This window comes from Chiloscyllium plagiosum, unplaced genomic scaffold (genome assembly GCF_037043375.1).
Source record: "Chiloscyllium plagiosum isolate Xiang-an unplaced genomic scaffold, Cpla_swu_hap1 HiC_scaffold_38, whole genome shotgun sequence".
NCBI lineage: Eukaryota > Metazoa > Chordata > Chondrichthyes > Orectolobiformes > Hemiscylliidae > Chiloscyllium > Chiloscyllium plagiosum.
The window spans coordinates 35,947,719-35,966,834 of record NW_028270176.1 but is presented as its reverse complement, the minus strand read 5'-3'; the positions used below and the strand labels follow the sequence as shown (position 1 = coordinate 35,966,834).

Below are 19,116 nucleotides of genomic sequence, written 5' to 3'. Positions count from 1 at the left end.
ACTCATGAATTACTCTATTAGAGAGGGATAGAACACACAGGAACAGGAGGAGGCCATTCATAACTCCCTCCTCCAGCCTGGAGCTTTACTCTGTATCTAACCCCGTGCTGTCCCTGTCCCTGGGAGTGTTTGATGGGGGACAGTGTAGAGGGAGCTTTACTCTGTATCTAACCCCGTGCTGTCCCTGTCCCTGGGAGTGTTTGATGGGGGAACAGTGTAGAGGAAGCTTTACTCTGTATCTAACCCCGTGCTGTCCCTGTCCCTGGGAGTATTTGATGGGGGACAGTGTAGAGGGAGCTTTACTTTGTATCTAACCCTGTGCTGTCCCTGTACCTGGGAGTGTTTGATGGGGGACAGTGTAGAGGGAGCTTTACTCTGTATCTAACCCTGTGCTGTCCCTGTCCCTGGGATGGAGTGACAGTGTAGAGGGAGCTTTACTCTGTATCTAACCCCATACTGTCCCTGTCCCTGGGAGTGTTTGATGGGGGGACAGTGTAGAGGGAGCTTTACTCTGTGTCTAAACCCATGCCATCCCTGTCCCTGGGAGTGTTTGATGGGGGGACAGTGTAGAGGGAGCTTTACTCTGTATCTAACCCTGTGCTGTCCCTGTCCCTGGGAGTGTTTGATGGGGGGACAGTGTAGAGGGAGCTTTACTCTGTATCTAAACCCATGCCATCCCTGTCCCTGGGAGTGTTTGATGGGGGGACAGTGTAGAGGGAGCTTTACTCTGTATCTAACCCTCTGCTGTCCCTGTCCCTGGGAGTGTTTGATGAGGGACAGTGTAGAGGGAGCTTTCCTCTGTATCTAATCCCATGCTGTCCCTGTCTGGGAGTGTTTGATGCGGGGACAGTGTAGAGGGAGCTTTACTCTGTATCTAACCCCGTGCTGTCCCTGTCCCTGGGAGTGTTTGATGGAGGGGACAGTGTAGAGGGAGCTTTACTCTGTATCTAACCCCATGCTGTCCCTGTCTTGGGACTCACAGAGTCATAGCGATGTACAGAACGGAAATAGACCCTTCAGCCCAACACATCCATGCTGACTCAGATATCCTAAATTAATCCAGTCCCATTTGCCAGCACCCGGCCCATATCCCTCCAACCCCTTCCTATTCATGTCCCCATCCAGGTGCCTTTTAAATGCTGTCATTGTACCAGCCTCCACCACTTCCTCTGGCACCTCATTCCACACACGTACCACCCTCTGGATGAAAAAGTTGCCCCTTAGGTCTCTTTTATATCTTTCCCCTCTCACCTTAAAACTATTTCCTCTAGTTCTGGACTCCCCCACCCCAGGGAAAAGATGACCTCCCAACTCCTGTACTCAATACTCTGACCAATAAAGGAAAGCATACCAAACGTCTCCTTCACTATCCTATCTACCTGGGACTCCACTTTCAAGGAGCTATGAACCTGCACTCCAAGGTTTTTTGGTACAGCCTCTCATGATTTTATAAACCTCTATAAGCTCACCCCTCAGCCTCCGACGCTCCAGGGAAAACAGCCCCAGTCTGTTCAGCCTCTCCCTGTAGCTCAAACCCTCCAACATATTTGTATATCTTTTCTGAACCCTTTTAAGTTTCATAACATCCTTGCCCCAACACACAATATTCCAAACAAGGCTTAACCAATGTTCTGTGCAGCAGCAACATGACCTCCCAACTCCTACAGTATATTCCTGATGAAGGGCTCTGGCCTGAAACGTCGACTCTCCTGCTCCTCGGACACTGCCCGACCTGCTGCGCTTTTCCAGCACCACACTCTCGACTCTGATCTCCAGCATCTGCCGTCCTCAGCGTCTCCTGTCCTCAACGCGCTGACCAACAAAAGCAAGCCGACGAAACGCCTTCATCCCCATCCCTCTCAGTTGGCTTCGTTTGGTGATTAACAGATTGAGGGAGTTGAGTCAATGACGTCCATTTAAAGGGGCAACTCCTCAGCGTTGGCTTTTCAAAGTGTTTGGTTGCAACTTGAAATGGTTCTGACAGTAAACCCTGGCTGTGAATCTGAGGGTCTGGAGTGTATGAGTTTGGCTGACTTCCAGCTTTGTATGAACTCTGCCTTGCCATTTAAGATGGAACACCCAAACAAATCATTCCGTTTCATTCTCACTGAGTCGCAGTTATTCATGTGTCTGTCCAGTTCTGTCACACACCAGTCTTCCATCCACTGAGTCTGTTCGGTTTGATTTATTGGAGGCCCGTGTACCTAAGTACAGTGAAACGTTTTGTTTTGTGAGCAACACAGGCAGATCGTGGCAAACCAGGGCATGCAGATCTGATTAGATCCCCTACAGTGTGGAAGCAGGCCCTTCGGCCCAACAGGTCCACACCGGCCCTCCGAAGAGCAACCCACCCACCTCTGACTAATGCACCTAACACTACGGGCAATTTCCCACGGCCAATCCACCCTGACCTGCACGTCTTTGGAATGTGGGCGGAAACCGGAGCACCCGGAGGAAACCCGCGCAGACACGGGGGCAGAATGTGCAAACTCCACACAGACAGTCGCCCGAGGGTGGGATCGAACCCGGGTCCCTGACGCTGTGAGGCAGCAGTGCTAACCACTGAGCCATCGTGCCACCCCGGGGTATTTAGCCAGACCGAGGTATCCAGGGCTACAGCTGCACAGGGAGCTCAACATTCGATTTGAATTGGAGAGGTCCACTCATCAGCCTGGTAACGGCTGGGAAGGAACTGTTCCTGTTCCAAGCTTCTGTACCATTGGAGATCATTCCCGGGGTGGGAAGGGTCTTTGATGATGTTAGCAGCCCTTCCTGCAGCAGTGAGCTGTGTAAGTGGAGTCCACGCACGGGAGGTTGGTTCCCGGGATGGTCTGGGTTGTGCACACCACCTTCTGGATGTAGGTTTGCTCGCTGAGCTAGAAGGTTCATCTTCAGATGTTTCGTCACCACACTAGGTAACATCTTCAGTGAGCCTCCGGACGAGGCACTGGTGGTGTAGCCCGCTTTCTATTTATATAGAGTCATTGAGATGTAAAGCATGGAAACAGACCCTTCAGTCCAACCCGTCCATGCTGACCCAGATACCCCAACCCAATCTAGTCCCACCTGCCAGCACTTGGCCCATATCCCTCCAAACCCTTCCTATTCATGTCCCCATCCAGATGCCTCTTAAATGCTGTCATTGTACCAGCCCCCACCACTTCCTCTGGCAGCTCATTCCATACACGCACCACCCTCTGGGTGAAAAGGTTGCCCCTTTGGTCTCTTTTATATCTTTCCCCTCTCACCCTAGAGGTAGGATGTTTGAGTTTCTTTGGGTTGGTGATGTCATTTCCTGTGGTGATGTCATTTCCTGTTCTTTGTCTCAGAGGGTGGTCAATGGCATCCTCCTCCTGTAGTTGCTCACGGCCCCTGGGCAGAGCAGTTGCCGTACCGGCCTGTGACGCAGTGGGACAGTGTGCTGTTGGTGGTGTGTCTGGAGAATTCGGTGAGGGTGCTGAATATCCTGAGCCTCCTGAGGGATAATGGGGCATTACCGTGCCCTCTTGAACATCTACACCTCCCACTGCCTCGGTAAAGTAGTCAACATCACCATCAAAGACCCCTCCAACCCCGGTACCACCCTCTTCCAGCTGGGAGAAGATACAAAAGCATAAACACAGGCACCAACAGGTTGAGGAACACCTTCCTCCTTGCTGTTTTTACACTGACAGTCCTGCCCTCCCACCTATTCGAGTTATAATCTCTCTGTGCACCTCCTCTTACAGCTGTCACACTGTAAGGTATGATTTGTCTGTAATGCAGGCAAAATAATACTTTCCACTGTATCTCGGTACACGTGATAATGATAAATCAAATCCAACCATTCCAGAACCTGTGGGTTTGCAGAGGTTAGATCTGATCAGTGATTCATTCCAGACTGTCCTATCACTTGCTGTTTCCGAAGGCAATTGTTGTAGGGTCTGGGGGGTGGCACCAGGGTTGAGTTGCGTATGCCAGCTGCCTCCTGCACTCTCTTGGTGCTGCTCTTTGGGCACCGAGTCACTGGCATCTCCCCATCTGTCCAGACGCCGGCCTGTGTCCGTGCGAAGGCCTCCAGCTGGGGAATTGGGTGTCCAGCCTGGATCCCAGACTTCTGAGGAGCTGCCGGGTGATGTGGCGAGGAGCGACGCTGGAGATGACCCTCTTTAAATCAGCTCTGCCTCAGGGATGCCTCAGTGTTGCTCCAGAAAGTGAACGTCATCTTGTGAACAAACTCCTGCTGGTCTGCTTGGAACCTTTTCCTGAACGGTTTCAGGAATTCAGCTTGGAATCTGGCCTGTTTGCCGAACTGTCGACGTTTCATGACAAATGGTCGGGGTGTATTTTTATCCTCTTGTGAAATGTGGTCAGAGTGAATTTTGGGATTTATTTTAATCCTAACCATCTGCCCTAGATGTTTCTCAGCACCTCCCACTCAGCCCCTGTTCTGATAATCCAACCTTCACTCTGACACCTTAGACCTGGAATGTAGAACAATCCAGCGCAGAACAGGCCCTTCGGCCCCCGATGTTGCGCCAACCTGGGAACTATTCTCAGCCCATCCCCCTACACTATCCCATCATCATCCATGTGCTTATCCAAGGATTGTTTAAATCTCCCTCATGTGACTGGGTTAACTACATTAGCAGGTGGGGTATTCCACACCCTTACCACTGACATCTGCCTCTGACATCTGTCTTAAATTAGATTAGGTTAGATTAGATTACATTACAGTGTGGAAACAGGCCCTTCGGCCCAACAAGTCCACACCGACCCGCCGAAGCGTAACCCACCCAGACCCATTCCCCTACATTTACCCCTTCACCTAACACTACGGGCAATTCAGCACGGCCAATTCACCTAACCTGCACATTTCTGGACTGTGGGAGGAAACCGGAGAACCCAGAGGAAACCCACGCAGACACGGGGAGAATGTGCAAACTCCACACAGTCAGTCGCCTGAGGCAGGAATTGAACCCGGGTCTCTGGCGCTGTGAGGCAGCAGTGCTAACCACTGTGCCAACGTGCTCTATCACCCTTCAATTTGTAGTTATGCCCCCTCGTACAAGCTGATGTCATCATCCCAGGAAAAAGACTCTCACTGTCTACCCTATCTAATCCTCTGATCATCTTGTACGTCTCTATCAAATCCCCCCCTTAGCCGCCTTCTCTCCAGTGAGAACAGACCCAAGTCTCTCAGCCTTTCCTCATAAGACCTTCCCTCCAGACCAGGCAACATCCTGGTAAATCTCCTCTGCACCTTTTCCAATGCTTCCACATCCTTCCCGAAATATGGGGACCAGAACTGCACGCAATATTCCAAGTGTGGCCGCACCAGCGTTTTGTATAGTTGCAGCATGATATTGCGGTTCCAGAACTCAATCCCTCTCCCAATGAAACCTAACACACCGTATTGCCTTCTTAACAGCACTATCCACCTGGGGGGCAACTTTCAGGGATCTGTGTACATGGGACTCCAAGATCCCTCTGCACACCCACACGACCAAGAATCTTTCCATTGACCCAGTACTCTGCCTTCCTGTTATTCTTCCCAAAGTGCATCACCTCACATTTAGCTGCGTTGAACTCCATTTGCCACCCCTCAGCCCAATTCTGCAGTTTATCCAAGTCCCCCTACAACCTGTAACATTCTTCCACACTGTCCACTACTCTACCGACTTTAGTATCATCTGCAAATTTACTAATACATTGTCCACAAGTGGCTAAAACTGCAGATGCTGGAAATCCGAACACCACGGGGAACGCTCTAGTATCACAGAGTCACACAGCTCAGAAACAGACCCTTCGGCCCATCCAGTCCCTGCTGACCCTAATCCCCAAACTAACCTAGTCCCCTCCCTGCCTGCTCCTGGCCCATCTCCCTCCAACCCTTTCCTGTCCATGTCCTTATCCAAATCCCTTTCAAGCGTTGTAACTGTCTCCCCACCCCCCCCCCCCAACTTCCTCAGGAAGGTCATTCCACACACGGACCACCCCCGGGGGAAAACAGTTGCCCCTCGTGTCTTTTTTAAATCTCTCTCCTCTCCCCTTAAACATGTGCCCCCCTGGTCTTCAATCCCCCCCACCCTGGGGGAATAGACACCCACCATTCACCCTCTCTGTCCCCCTCATGATTTTATAAACCTCTATAAGGTCACCCCTCAGCCTCCGACGCTCCGGGGAAAAAACTCCCAGCCTATCCAGCCTTTCTTTATAACTCCAACCCTCCCATTCCCGGCCACATCCTGGGAAATCTCTCCGGAACCCTCTCCAGTTTAATAATATCCTTCCTATAACAGGGAGACCGGAACGGGACACAGTATTCCAGAAGGGGCCTCACCAATGTCCTGTACAACCCCAACGTGACGTCCCCAACTCCGACACTCAAAGGGCTGAGCAATGAAGGGGAGTGTGTGAAACCCCTTTGTAACCCCCCTGTCTGTGTGTGACACAAACTCCAAAGGGATTATGTCCCTGAATCCCTCGGTCCCTCTGTCCCCCAGCACCGCCCAGGGCCCCAGCATTAACTGTGTAAACTAAAATGCAACCCCTCGCATTTATCTAGATTAAATTCCATCTGCCCCTCCTCAACCCATTGACCCAACTGTTCAGCATCTCTTTGTAATCTCAGATAACCATCGTCACTGTCCACTATCCAGCCAACCTTGGTGTCAGCCAGAGGGAGTTACCCGGAAGCGATCAGAGAGTGAGCGAGACAGAGAAAGTTGGGGCCCTTTATGGATAAACTCTCAGGAAAGATTGTTGATTGATTGACTTATTTCTTTAAGTTTCTAAGTTTATGTTAGGAAGAACTTTAGTTTTATTTTTGTATTTATTCTATGATGGTCTGCAGTGTTTAACGGTTTAACTCACTCTCTCTCTATTTCTGCTTTGGACCTCAGGAATTTGTACCTGGGTATCTTTGTATCTAAGGTGGTGTCGTGTGGGATGGGATTATACACTTTTCACCGTACGCCTGACAAAAAAACCCAAACTCTTAAAGCTCCAATAGCTGGAATTCTGGTTTACACCCGTCTCGTTAAAACATTCACTCTCCGAGAGAATGCTGCTCTGGGCCCTGGCTTTACAACAGCGCACGGTGAGAGACAGAGAGAGAGAGAGAGAGAGCGAGAGGGAGGGAGACACACAGAGTCAGGCACAGAAAGAGAGAGACACTGAGAGAGAGCCTGAGGGAGAGACAGTGAGAGACACAGAGAGAGTCAGATACAGAAAGAGAGAGACAGAGCAAGAGACTGAGAGAAAGAGAGACTGACAGAGAGATGAGAGAGAGACAGAGACAGAGACACAGAGAGAAAAACAGAGAGAGACAGAAAGAGGGAGAGACACAGAGGGAGAGACAATGAGACACGACAGAGAGACACAGAGACAGAGAGAGGGAGACTGAGAGAGAGAGAGACAGTAAGAGAGAAACTGAGAAAGACGGAGAGTGACTGAGAGAGAGGGAGAGAGAGACTGAGAGAGAGAGACATTGAGAGAGACAGAGAGACTGAGTCAGAGACAGAGAGAGACAGAGAGAGAAACTGAGAAAGAGACAGAGTGAGAGAGAGAGACGGAGAGAGACTGAGATAGAGACATTGAGAGACTGAGAGAGACAGAGAGAGGGAGAGAGAGACACTGAGAGAGACTGAGTCAGAGACAGACAGAGAGAGATAGAGAGAGAGACAGAGAGACTGAGTCAGAGAGAGACAGAGAGAGATAGAGAGAGAGAGACAAATAGACAACGCGGGTCAGAGTTGAGAAAGGTAGCGCTGGAAAAGCACAGCAGGTCAGGTAGCATCCGAGGAGCAGGAGATGTTGATGTTTCAGGCAAGAGCTCTTCATCAGGAACTCCTGTTCTATTTTCCCAGTGCCACACCTTTTAACTCTGACTCTCCAGCATCTGCAATCCTCACTTTCTCCGAGAGAGAGTGAGAGACAGATGTACAGCACAGAAACAGACCCTTCGGTCCAACCTGTCTATGCCGACTAGATATCCTAAACTAATCTAGTCCCACCTGCCAGCACCCGGCCCATATCCCTCCAAACCTTTCCTATTCATGTCCCCATCCAGATGCCTTTTAAATGCTGTCATTGTACCAGCCTCCACCACTTCCTCTGGCAGCTCATTCCATACACATACCACCCTCTGGGTGAAAAAGTTGCCCCTTAGGTCTCTTTTATATCTTTCCCCTCTCACCCTAAACCCATGCCCCTCTAGTTCTGGACTCCCCCATCCCAGGGAAAAGACTTTGTCTATTTACCCTATCCATGACCCTCATAATTTTGTAAACCTCTATAAGGTCACCCCTCAGCCTCTGACGCTCCAGGGAAAACAGCCCCAGCCTGTTCAGCCTCTCCCTGTAGCTCAGACCCTCCAACCCTGGCAACATCCTTGTAAATCTTTTCTGAACCCTTTCAAGTTTCACAACATCTTTCCGATAGGAAGGAGACCAGAATTGCACGCAATATTCCAACAGTGGTCTCACCAATGTCCTGTTCAGCCGCAACATGACCTCCCACCTCCTGTACTCAATACTCTGACCAATAAAGGAAAGCATACCAAACGCCTTCTTCACTATCCTATCTACCTGCGACTCCACTTTCAAGGAGCTATGACCCTGCACTCCAAGGTCTCTTTGTTCAGCAACACTCCCCAGGACCTTACCATTAAGTGTATAAGTCCTGCTAAGATTTGCTTTCCCAAAATGCAGCACCTCGCATTTATCTGAATTAAACTCCATCTGCCACTTCTCAGCCCATTGGCCCATCTAGTCCAGATCCCATTTTGATTCGGACTGTACCCAGTATGTGTAATTCCAATAACTGCTAATAGCACACTGCTCTCTGGAAAATATTTCAAGGAAAATATTGAGTCACAACACACACAGACTGAGATTTCCACAATCATTTGAACTCTTTAGTGAGACATTACAATTTGGAAATCCCAGTCATGGTCGCACACCCACTCCAGTCCTGACTCAGGATCAGATCGCTGGCCACTTGTCAGCCCTCTCCCACGCTCCCCCAACACTGCCCGACTCTGTATCAGAGCCCATACCTCAGGGAAACGACAGATCCCTCTACAATCAAACCCACGCTACACAGACGCAACTAACACTGAAACAATGCTGCACTGTCGGAGGGTCAGTGCTGAGGGAGTGCTGCACTGTCGGAGGGTCAGTGCTGAGGGAGTGGGCACTGTCGGAGGGTCAGTGCTGAGGGAGTGCTGCACGGTCGGAGGGTCAGTGCTGAGGGAGTGCTGCACGGTCGGAGGGTCAGTGCTGAGGGAGTGCTGCACGGTCGGAGGGTCAGTGCTGAGGGAGTGGGCACTGTCGGAGGGTCAGTGCTGAGGGAGTGGGCACTGTCGGAGGGTCAGTGCTGAGGGAGTGGGCACTGTCGGAGGGTCAGTGCTGAGGGAGTGGGCACTGTCGGAGGGTCAGTCCTGAGGGAGTGGGCACTATCGGAGGGTCAGTGCTGAGGGAGTGCTGCACTGTCGGAGAGTCAGTGCTGAGGGAGTGGGCACTGTCGGAGGGTCAGTGCTGAGGGAGTGCTGCACTGTCGGAGGGTCAGTGCTGAGGGAGTGGGCACTGTCGGGGGGACAATGCTGAGGGAGTGCCGCACTGTTGGAGGGTCAGTGCTGAGGGAGTGGGCACTGTCGGAGGGTCAGTGCTGAGGGAGTGGGCACTGTCAGAGGGTCAATGCTGAGGGAGTGCCGTACTGTCGGAGGGTCAGTGCTGAGGGAGTGGGCACTGTCGGAGAGTCAGTGCTAAGGGAGTGGGCACTGTCGGAGGGTCAGTGCTGAGGGAGTGGGCACTGTCGGAGGGTCAGTGCTGAGGGAGTGGGCAATGTCGGAGGGTCAGTGCTGAGGGAGTGGGCACTGTCGGAGGGTCAGTGCTGAGGGACTGGGCACTGTCGGGGGGTCAATGCTGAGGGAGTGCCGCACTGTCGGAGGGTCAGTGCTGAGGGAGTGGGCACTGTCGGAGGGTCAGTGCTGAGGGAGTGGGCACTGTTGGAGGGTCAGTGCTGAGGGTCAGTGCTGCACTGTCGGAGGGTCAGTGCTGAGGGAGTGAGCACTGTCGGAGGGTCAGTGCTGAGGGAGTGCCGTACTATCGGAGGGTCAGTGCTGAGGGAGTGCCGTACTGTCGGAGGGTCAGTGCAGAGGGAGTGGGCACTGTCGGAGGGTCAGTGCTGAGGGAGTGCCGTACTGTCGGAGGGTCAGTGCTGAGGGAGTGCCGTACTATCGGAGGGTCAGTGCTGAGGGAGTGGGCACTGTCGGAGGGTCAGTGCTGAGGGAGTGCCGTACTGTCGGAGGGTCAGTGCTGAGGGAGTGGGCACTGTCGGAGGGTCAGTGCTGAGGGAGTGCCGTACTGTCGGAGGGTCAGTGCTGAGGGAGTGCCGTACTATCGGAGGGTCAGTGCTGAGGGAGTGGGCACTGTCGGAGAGTCAGTGCTGAGGGAATGTGTCGGAGGGTCAGTGCTGAGGGAGTGGGTACTGTCGGAGGGTCAGTGCTGAGGGAGTGTGTCGGAGGGTCAGTGCTGAGGGAGTGGGCACTGTCGGAGGGTCAGTGCTGAGGGAGTGGGCACTGTCGGAGGGTCAGTGCTGAGGGAGTGGGCACTGTCGGAGGGTCAGTGCTGAGGGAGTGGGCACTGTCGGAGGGTCAGTGCTGAGGGAGTGGGCACTGTCGGAGGGTCAGTGCCGAGGGATGGGCACTGTCGGAGGGTCAGTGCTGAGGGAGTGGGCACTGTCGGAGGGTCAGTGCTGAGGGAGTGCCGCACTGTCGGAGGGTCAGTGCTGAGGGAGTGGGCACTGTCGGAGGGTCAGTGCTGAGGGAGTGGGCACTGTCGGAGGGTCAGTGCTGAGGGAGTGCTGCACGGTCGGAGGGTCAGTGCTGAGGGAGTGGGCACTGTCGGAGGGTCAGTGCTGAGGGAGTGCTGCACTGTCGGAGGGTCAGTGCTGAGGGAGTGGGCACTGTCGGAGGGTCAGTGCTGAGGGAGTGCTGCACTGTCGGAGGGTCAGGGCTGAGGGAGTGGGCACTGTCGGGGGGACAATGCTGAGGGAGTGCCGCACTGTTGGAGGGTCAGTGCTGAGGGAGTGGGCACTGTCGGAGGGTCAGTGCTGAGGGAGTGGGCACTGTCAGAGGGTCAATGCTGAGGGAGTGCCGTACTGTCGGAGGGTCAGTGCTGAGGGAGTGGGCACTGTCGGAGAGTCAGTGCTAAGGGAGTGGGCACTGTCGGAGGGTCAGTGCTGAGGGAGTGGGCACTGTCGGAGGGTCAGTGCTGAGGGAGTGGGCAATGTCGGAGGGTCAGTGCTGAGGGAGTGGGCACTGTCGGAGGGTCAGTGCTGAGGGACTGGGCACTGTCGGAGGGTCAGTGCTGAGGGACTGGGCACTGTCGGGGGGTCAATGCTGAGGGAGTGCCGCACTGTCGGAGGGTCAGTGCTGAGGGAGTGGGCACTGTCGGAGGGTCAGTGCTGAGGGAGTGGGCACTGTTGGAGGGTCAGTGCTGAGGGTCAGTGCTGCACTGTCGGAGGGTCAGTGCTGAGGGAGTGAGCACTGTCGGAGGGTCAGTGCTGAGGGAGTGCCGTACTATCGGAGGGTCAGTGCTGAGGGAGTGCCGTACTGTCGGAGGGTCAGTGCAGAGGGAGTGGGCACTGTCGGAGGGTCAGTGCTGAGGGAGTGCCGTACTATCGGAGGGTCAGTGCTGAGGGAGTGGGCACTGTCGGAGGGTCAGTGCTGAGGGAGTGCCGTACTGTCGGAGGGTCAGTGCTGAGGGAGTGGGCACTGTCGGAGGGTCAGTGCTGAGGGAGTGCCGTACTATCGGAGGGTCAGTGCTGAGGGAGTGGGCACTGTCGGAGGGTCAGTGCTGAGGGAGTGGGCACTGTCGGAGGGTCAGTGCTGAGGGAATGTGTCGGAGGGTCAGTGCTGAGGGAGTGGGTACTGTCGGAGGGTCAGTGCTGAGGGAGTGTGTCGGAGGGTCAGTGCTGAGGGAGTGGGCACTGTCGGAGGGTCAGTGCTGAGGGAGTGGGCACTGTCGGAGGGTCAGTGCTGAGGGAGTGGGCACTGTCGGAGGGTCAGTGCTGAGGGAGTGGGCACTGTCGGAGGGTCAGTGCCGAGGGATGGGCACTGTCGGAGGGTCAGTGCTGAGGGAGTGGGCACTGTCGGAGGGTCAGTGCTGAGGGAGTGCCGCACTGTCGGAGGGTCAGTGCTGAGGGAGTGGGCACTGTCGGAGGGTCAGTGCTGAGGGAGTGGGCACTGTCGGAGGGTCAGTGCTGAGGGAATGTGTCGGAGGGTCAGTGCTGAGGGAGTGGGTACTGTCGGAGGGTCAGTGCTGAGGGAGTGTGTCGGAGGGTCAGTGCTGAGGGAGTGGGCACTGTCGGAGGGTCAGTGCTGAGGGAGTGGGCACTGTCGGAGGGTCAGTGCTGAGGGAGTGGGCACTGTCGGAGGGTCAGTGCTGAGGGAGTGGGCACTGTCGGAGGGTCAGTGCCGAGGGATGGGCACTGTCGGAGGGTCAGTGCTGAGGGAGTGGGCACTGTCGGAGGGTCAGTGCTGAGGGAGTGCCGCACTGTCGGAGGGTCAGTGCTGAGGGAGTGGGCACTGTCGGAGGGTCAGTGCTGAGGGAGTGGGCACTGTCGGAGGGTCAGTGCTGAGGGAGTGCTGCACGGTCGGAGGGTCAGTGCTGAGGGAGTGGGCACTGTCGGAGGGTCAGTGCTGAGGGAGTGCTGCACTCTCGGAGGGTCAGTGCTGAGGGAGTGGGCACTGTCGGAGGGTCAGTGCTGAGGGAGTGCTGCACTGTCGGAGGGTCAGGGCTGAGGGAGTGGGCACTGTCGGGGGGACAATGCTGAGGGAGTGCCGCACTGTTGGAGGGTCAGTGCTGAGGGAGTGGGCACTGTCGGAGGGTCAGTGCTGAGGGAGTGGGCACTGTCAGAGGGTCAATGCTGAGGGAGTGCCGTACTGTCGGAGGGTCAGTGCTGAGGGAGTGGGCACTGTCGGAGAGTCAGTGCTAAGGGAGTGAGCACTGTCGGAGGGTCAGTGCTGAGGGAGTGGGCACTGTCGGAGGGTCAGTGCTGAGGGAGTGGGCAATGTCGGAGGGTCAGTGCTGAGGGAGTGGGCACTGTCGGAGGGTCAGTGCTGAGGGACTGGGCACTGTCGGAGGGTCAGTGCTGAGGGACTGGGCACTGTCGGGGGGTCAATGCTGAGGGAGTGCCGCACTGTCGGAGGGTCAGTGCTGAGGGAGTGGGCACTGTCGGAGGGTCAGTGCTGAGGGAGTGGGCACTGTTGGAGGGTCAGTGCTGAGGGTCAGTGCTGCACTGTCGGAGGGTCAGTGCTGAGGGAGTGAGCACTGTCGGAAGGTCAGTGCTGAGGGAGTGCCGTACTATCGGAGGGTCAGTGCTGAGGGAGTGCCGTACTGTCGGAGGGTCAGTGCAGAGGGAGTGGGCACTGTCGGAGGGTCAGTGCTGAGGGAGTGCCGTACTGTCGGAGGGTCAGTGCTGAGGGAGTGCCGTACTATCGGAGGGTCAGTGCTGAGGGAGTGGGCACTGTCGGAGGGTCAGTGCTGAGGGAGTGCCGTACTGTCGGAGGGTCAGTGCTGAGGGAGTGGGCACTGTCGGAGGGTCAGTGCTGAGGGAGTGCCGTACTGTCGGAGGGTCAGTGCTGAGGGAGTGGGCACTGTCGGAGGGTCAGTGCTGAGGGAGTGGGCACTGTCGGAGGGTCAGTGCTGAGGGAGTGGGCACTGTCGGAGGGTCAGTGCTGAGGGAATGTGTCGGAGGGTCAGTGCTGAGGGAGTGGGTACTGTCGGAGGGTCAGTGCTGAGGGAGTGTGTCGGAGGGTCAGTGCTGAGGGAGTGGGCACTGTCGGAGGGTCAGTGCTGAGGGAGTGGGCACTGTCGGAGGGTCAGTGCTGAGGGAGTGGGCACTGTCGGAGGGTCAGTGCTGAGGGAGTGGGCACTGTCGGAGGGTCAGTGCTGAGGGAGTGGGCACTGTCGGAGGGTCAGTGCTGAGGGAGTGCCGCACTGTCGGAGGGTCAGTGCTGAGGGAGTGGGCACTGTCGGAGGGTCAGTGCTGAGGGAGTGGGCACTGTCGGAGGGTCAGTGCTGAGGGAGTGCCGCACTGTCGGAGGGTCAGTGCTGAGGGAGTGGGCACTGTCGGAGGGTCAGTGCTGAGGGAATGTGTCGGAGGGTCAGTGCTGAGGGAGTGGGTACTGTCGGAGGGTCAGTGCTGAGGGAGTGTGTCGGAGGGTCAGTGCTGAGGGAGTGGGCACTATCGGAGGGTCAGTGCTGAGGGAGTGGGCACTGATGGAGGGTCAGTGCTGAGGGAGTGCCACAGTGTTGGAGGGTCAGTGCAGAGTGAGTGGGCACTGTCGGAGAGTCAGTGCTGAGGGAGTGGGCACTGTCGGAGGGTCAGTGCTGAGGGAGTGGGCACTGTCGGAGGGTCAGTGCTGAGGGAGTGGGCACTGTCGGAGGGTCAGTGCTGAGGGAGTGGGCACTGTCGGAGGGTCAGTGCTGAGGGAGTGGGCACTGTCGGAGGGTCAGTGCTGAGGGAGTGCCGCACTGTCGGAGGGTCAGTGCTGAGGGAGTGGGCTCTGTCGGAGGGTCAGTGCTGAGGGAATGTGTCGGAGGGTCAGTGCTGAGGGAGTGGGTACTGTCGGAGGGTCAGTGCTGAGGGAGTGTGTCGGAGGGTCAGTGCTGAGGGAGTGGGCACTATCGGAGGGTCAGTGCTGAGGGAGTGGGCACTGTCAGAGGGTCAGTGCTGAGGGAGTGCCACAGTGTTGGAGGGTCAGTGCGGAGTGAGTGGGCACTGTCGGAGGGTCAGTGCTGAGGGAGTGGGCACTGTCGGAGGGTCAGTGCTGAGGGAGTGGGCACTGTCGGAGGGTCAGTGCTGAGGGAGTGGGCACTGTCAGAGGGTCAGTGCTGAGGGAGTGGGCACTGTCGGAGGGTCAGTGCTGAGGGAGTGGGCACTGTCGGAGCGTCAGTGCTGAGGGAGTGGGCACTGTCGGAGGGTCAGTGCTGAGGGAGTGCCGCACTGTCGGAGGGTCAGTGCTGAAACACCCGTAGCTGAGATGAACCTTTCATTGCAGGTTAATGTAATTGATGGAATCCAGATACTCCCGGACAATGGTTTACGTTCTGGGTAATTACAAGGCATAGTTGTTGCGACATTGGATCAAGTATTTATAGATTGTGAGGTCACGTCGTGGTTTTTTTAAAAGATGTTGTGTTGCTTTTGAGTACTTTGACATTTAAACAGGGTGTGTGTGAGCAGCACTTTAAACGTTTGCAGGAACAGAGAGCCAGAACTGAAAGATTTCTATGGAAAGGCTATACAGCCAGCAGGTCAAGCAGAGTCCTTTGTATTTAGCCAATCAATTTGAACCAGGCACTTAGTTGCCAAAGGCTTATTAAATTTAAATCTGATGGCTTTGACAACGTAGGACCAATTTCTCTTTTAAGAAATCTTGATATGTCATCAAAAATATAAAAACAAGTTTGCAACTGGACAAAGATCCCAGGACTATTGTCTATTTCTCAACTCTGCCGCTCCCCGGATGCTGCCTGACTTGCTGTGCTTTTCCAGCGCCACACTCTCGACTCTGATTTCCAGCATCTGCCGTCCTGACTTCCTCCTATTGTGTGTTCACCCTCTCCATCCCCCCTCATGATTTTATGAACCTCTATAGGGTCACCCCTCAGCCTCCGGCGCTCCGGGGGAAAACAGTCCCAGCCTGTTCAGCCTCTCCCTGTAGCTCAAACCTTCCAGTTTCAGAGAATTTGCATCTTTAGAAATCATTTTTTTCACTCTTTAGAGAATAGAAACATATTTCCTGTAGCAGGGAGACCAGAATTGAACGCAATATTCCAACAGTGGCCTAACCAATGTCCTGTACAGCCGCAACATGACCTCCCAACTCCTGTACTCAATACCCTGACCAATAAAGGAAAGCATACCAAACGCCTTCTTCACTATCCTATCTACCTGCGACTCCACTTTCAAGGAGCTATGAACCTGCACTCCAAGGTCTCTCTGTCTGACAACACTACACAGGACCTTACCATTGAGCTACAGGGAGAGGCTGAACAGGCTGGCGCTGTTTTCCCTGGAGCGTCGGAGGCTGAGGGGTGACCTTATAGAGGTTTATAAAATCATGAGGGGCATGGATAGGGTAAATAGACAAGGTCTTTTCCCTGGGATGGGGGAGTCCAGAACTAGAGGGGCATAGGTTTAGGGTGAGAGGGGAAAGATATAAAAGAGACCTAAGGGGCAACGTTTTCACCCAGAGGGTGGTACGTGTGTGGAATGAGCTGCCAGAGGAAGTGATGGAGGCTGGTACAATGACAGCATTTAAAAGGCATCTGGATGGGGACATGAATAGGAAGGGGTTGGAGGGATATGGGCCGGGTGCTGGCAGGTGGGGACTAGATTGGGTTGGGATATCTGGGTCAGCATGGACGGGCTGGGCCGAAGGGTCTGTTTCCGTTGTACGTGACTCTATAAGGTACAAGACTGGAGCGCGGTGGTATAACTAACCCCTAACGCACAGAGATTGTTAACTTGGCTGAACGGTGTGGGACCCTGGGCACATTGTTCGAGTAAAACGTGGAAGTTGCAACACCAGGACCCCACTGCGTGAGGAGACACCCTGGAAACAGTCATCCTGGACAGAGGGATCTCCTGAGCCAATCAAAACAGAGGTGCAGCGCACCAAGGAGGAGCCAGACTCTGAAAACCCTTACGTTTTTCACACAGAGGGTGGTGGGCGTTTGGAATGCGTTGCCAGCAGAGGTGGTAGACGCGGGCACGGTAGATTCATTTAAGATGCGTCTGGACAGATGCAGGAGTAGGTGGGGAGCAGAGGGATACAGATGCTTAGGGATTGACCGACAGGTTTAGATAGTAGATTTGGATCGGCTCAGGCTTGGAGGGCCGAAGGGCCTGTTCCTGGGCTGGACATTTTCCTTTGTTCCGAAACAACGGAACAAACACCACCAGCACATTCAGTGATTAGCAAAACCATCTGGTCAGTGGTTAAACAGGAACCCCCCCCCCCCCACCACCCCGATTGGCTGGCTCCAAATAGCAAGGTCCAGAGACTACAGGATAAAGGGACAAAAATATGGGAGGCTTCCCTGGACACCTGGAACAGATTGGAAAGGAAGATATGAGCTCTCTGTTTGTAGAGAGCGAGACAGTGAGAGAGAGAAACAACTTCACAAGTCACAGAGAGAGAGAGAGCGGGAGAGAGAGAGAGAGAGAGATTGCCCTAATCTACAGGATACACAGGAAGTATGGTCAGGCCGAGGGGATGAATAGGATAAGAGAGAATTGAAAAGGCTATTGTGACTCATTTCCAAATAAAGTTTGTATTGGCACTGCCTTTGGTCCCCGGCCTGGCTTAATCGCTCTGGGTATGTGGGACACATGCACCAATCTGTTTATCCTGGAGCTGTTTAACCTGTTCAGGTAGACACTAGGCAATACAGCCAGGGAGCTCCGACAACACTCAAGAAGCTCAACACCGTCCAGGAAGAAAGCAGCCCCCCCTCTCCCCCCCCCCCCCACTCCCCCTCGATTGGGACCACACCCACAAACCTGCCCTCTCTCCACCGCCAACACTCAGTCACCGCGCTATGAACCATTTCAAATCAATGCAGGCTGATGTCACAGGGAGGGGGTTAGCGTGGGGATCGGTGACGTGACTGTCAACTGGGTGTGAGAGGGTCCACCCCACCTCCCCTCCCCACCCCAGAGCTGTAAGCAAAGTCTCTGTTATTGCTGGATCACAGGGGAGGGATCGGACATGAAAGAAACTCAGGGAACTGGACAGGGTTCCCTTGAAGCTCACCGAACAGTGGCTTCCCTCTCCACAGACAGACTGGGACAGACAAATAGACAAGGTCTTTTCCCTGGGGGTGGGGGGTGGGGCCTAGGTTTAGGGTGAGAGGGGAAAGAGACCTAAGGGGCAACTTTTTCACCCAGAGGGTGGTACGTGTATGGAATGAGCTGCCAGAGGAAGTGGTGGAGGCTGGTACAATGACAGCATTTAAAAGGCATTTGGATGGGGATATGAATAGGAAGGGGTTAGAGGGATATGGACTAAGTGCTGGAAACTGGGACTAGATTAGGTTAGGATGTCTGGGTCAGCATGGATGGGTTTGGCCGAAGGGTCTATGCTGTACAGCTCTGTGACTCTCTGACAGAGACAGAGAGACAGACAGGGACACAGAGAGAGAGAAAGAGAGACAGAGACAGACAAGAGAGAGTCACATACCTGCTTAGAGCTGACTCCTTGCTGATCGCAGCTCTGATTCACATCTGTACCGCGTGTTGGCAATCCTAGGAATCCGTTCCGTCACAGTCACCGCATTGTGTAAAGATTTTATTCAAAGCACACAGATTCCTCCGCCCCCCCCCCCAGTCTTGCTGTGTTAATCAGTGATTCACTCTCTCTCTCTCTCTCTCTCTCTCTCCCCTAGTCTCTTTGTCCCTATCTGTCTCTCCTTCTTGCTCTGTCCCTCCCTCTCTCTCCCCCCTACACTCTCTCTCTTTCCCCTCTCTCCTGCGGTCTCTCTGTCCCTCTCACTCTCTCACTGTTTTTCTCTCTCTCTCTCTCACCAGGTCCTCTCTCTGTCTATCTCTCTCCCCGGGTCCTTCGGTCCCTTTGTCTCTCTCTCTCTCACTCTCTGTAGTGAGGGAGTGGGCACTGTTGGAGGGTCAGTGCTGAGGGAGTGGTCACTGTCGGAGGGTCAGTGCTGAGGGAGTGCCACACTGTCGGAGGGTCAGTGCTGAGGGAGTGGGCACTGTCGGAGGGTCAGTGCTGAGGGAGTGGTCACTGTCGGAGGGTCAGTGCTGAGGGAGTGGGCACTGTCGGAGGGTCAGTGCTGAGGGAGTGGTCACTGTCGGAGGGTCAGTGCTGAGGGAGTGCCACACTGTCGGAGGGTCAGTGCTGAGGGAGTGGGCACTGTCGGAGGGTCAGTGCTGAGGGAGTGCCGCACTGTCAGAGGGTCAGTGCTGAGGGAGTGCCGCACTGTCAGAGGGTCAGTGCTGAGGGAGTGGGCACTGTTGGAGAGTCAGTGCTGAGGGAGTGGGCACTGTCGGAGGGTCAGTGCTGAGGGAGTGGGCACTGTCGGAGGGTCAGTGCTGAGG

At 54.9% G+C, this 19,116-nt stretch overlaps 1 protein-coding gene across 5 annotated transcripts in view; it reads right to left on the bottom strand.

The window, feature by feature from the left end:
• LOC122547671 (CD276 antigen-like) overlaps positions 1–18,342 on the bottom strand; it is a 34,220-nt gene extending 15,878 nt beyond the window's left edge. For 2 of the 5 annotated variants that reach the window (XM_087980788.1, XM_087980789.1), the window contains exon 1: positions 18,242–18,342. The gene's annotated coding sequence lies outside the window, so the exon portion shown is untranslated. Of the gene's footprint in view, positions 1–1,624; positions 1,837–18,241 lie in introns of those variants that run through there. The other 3 variants (XM_087980787.1, XM_087980785.1, XM_087980786.1) reach the window with 3 other exon arrangements.
• Between the last annotated feature and the right edge of the window lie 774 nt (positions 18,343–19,116).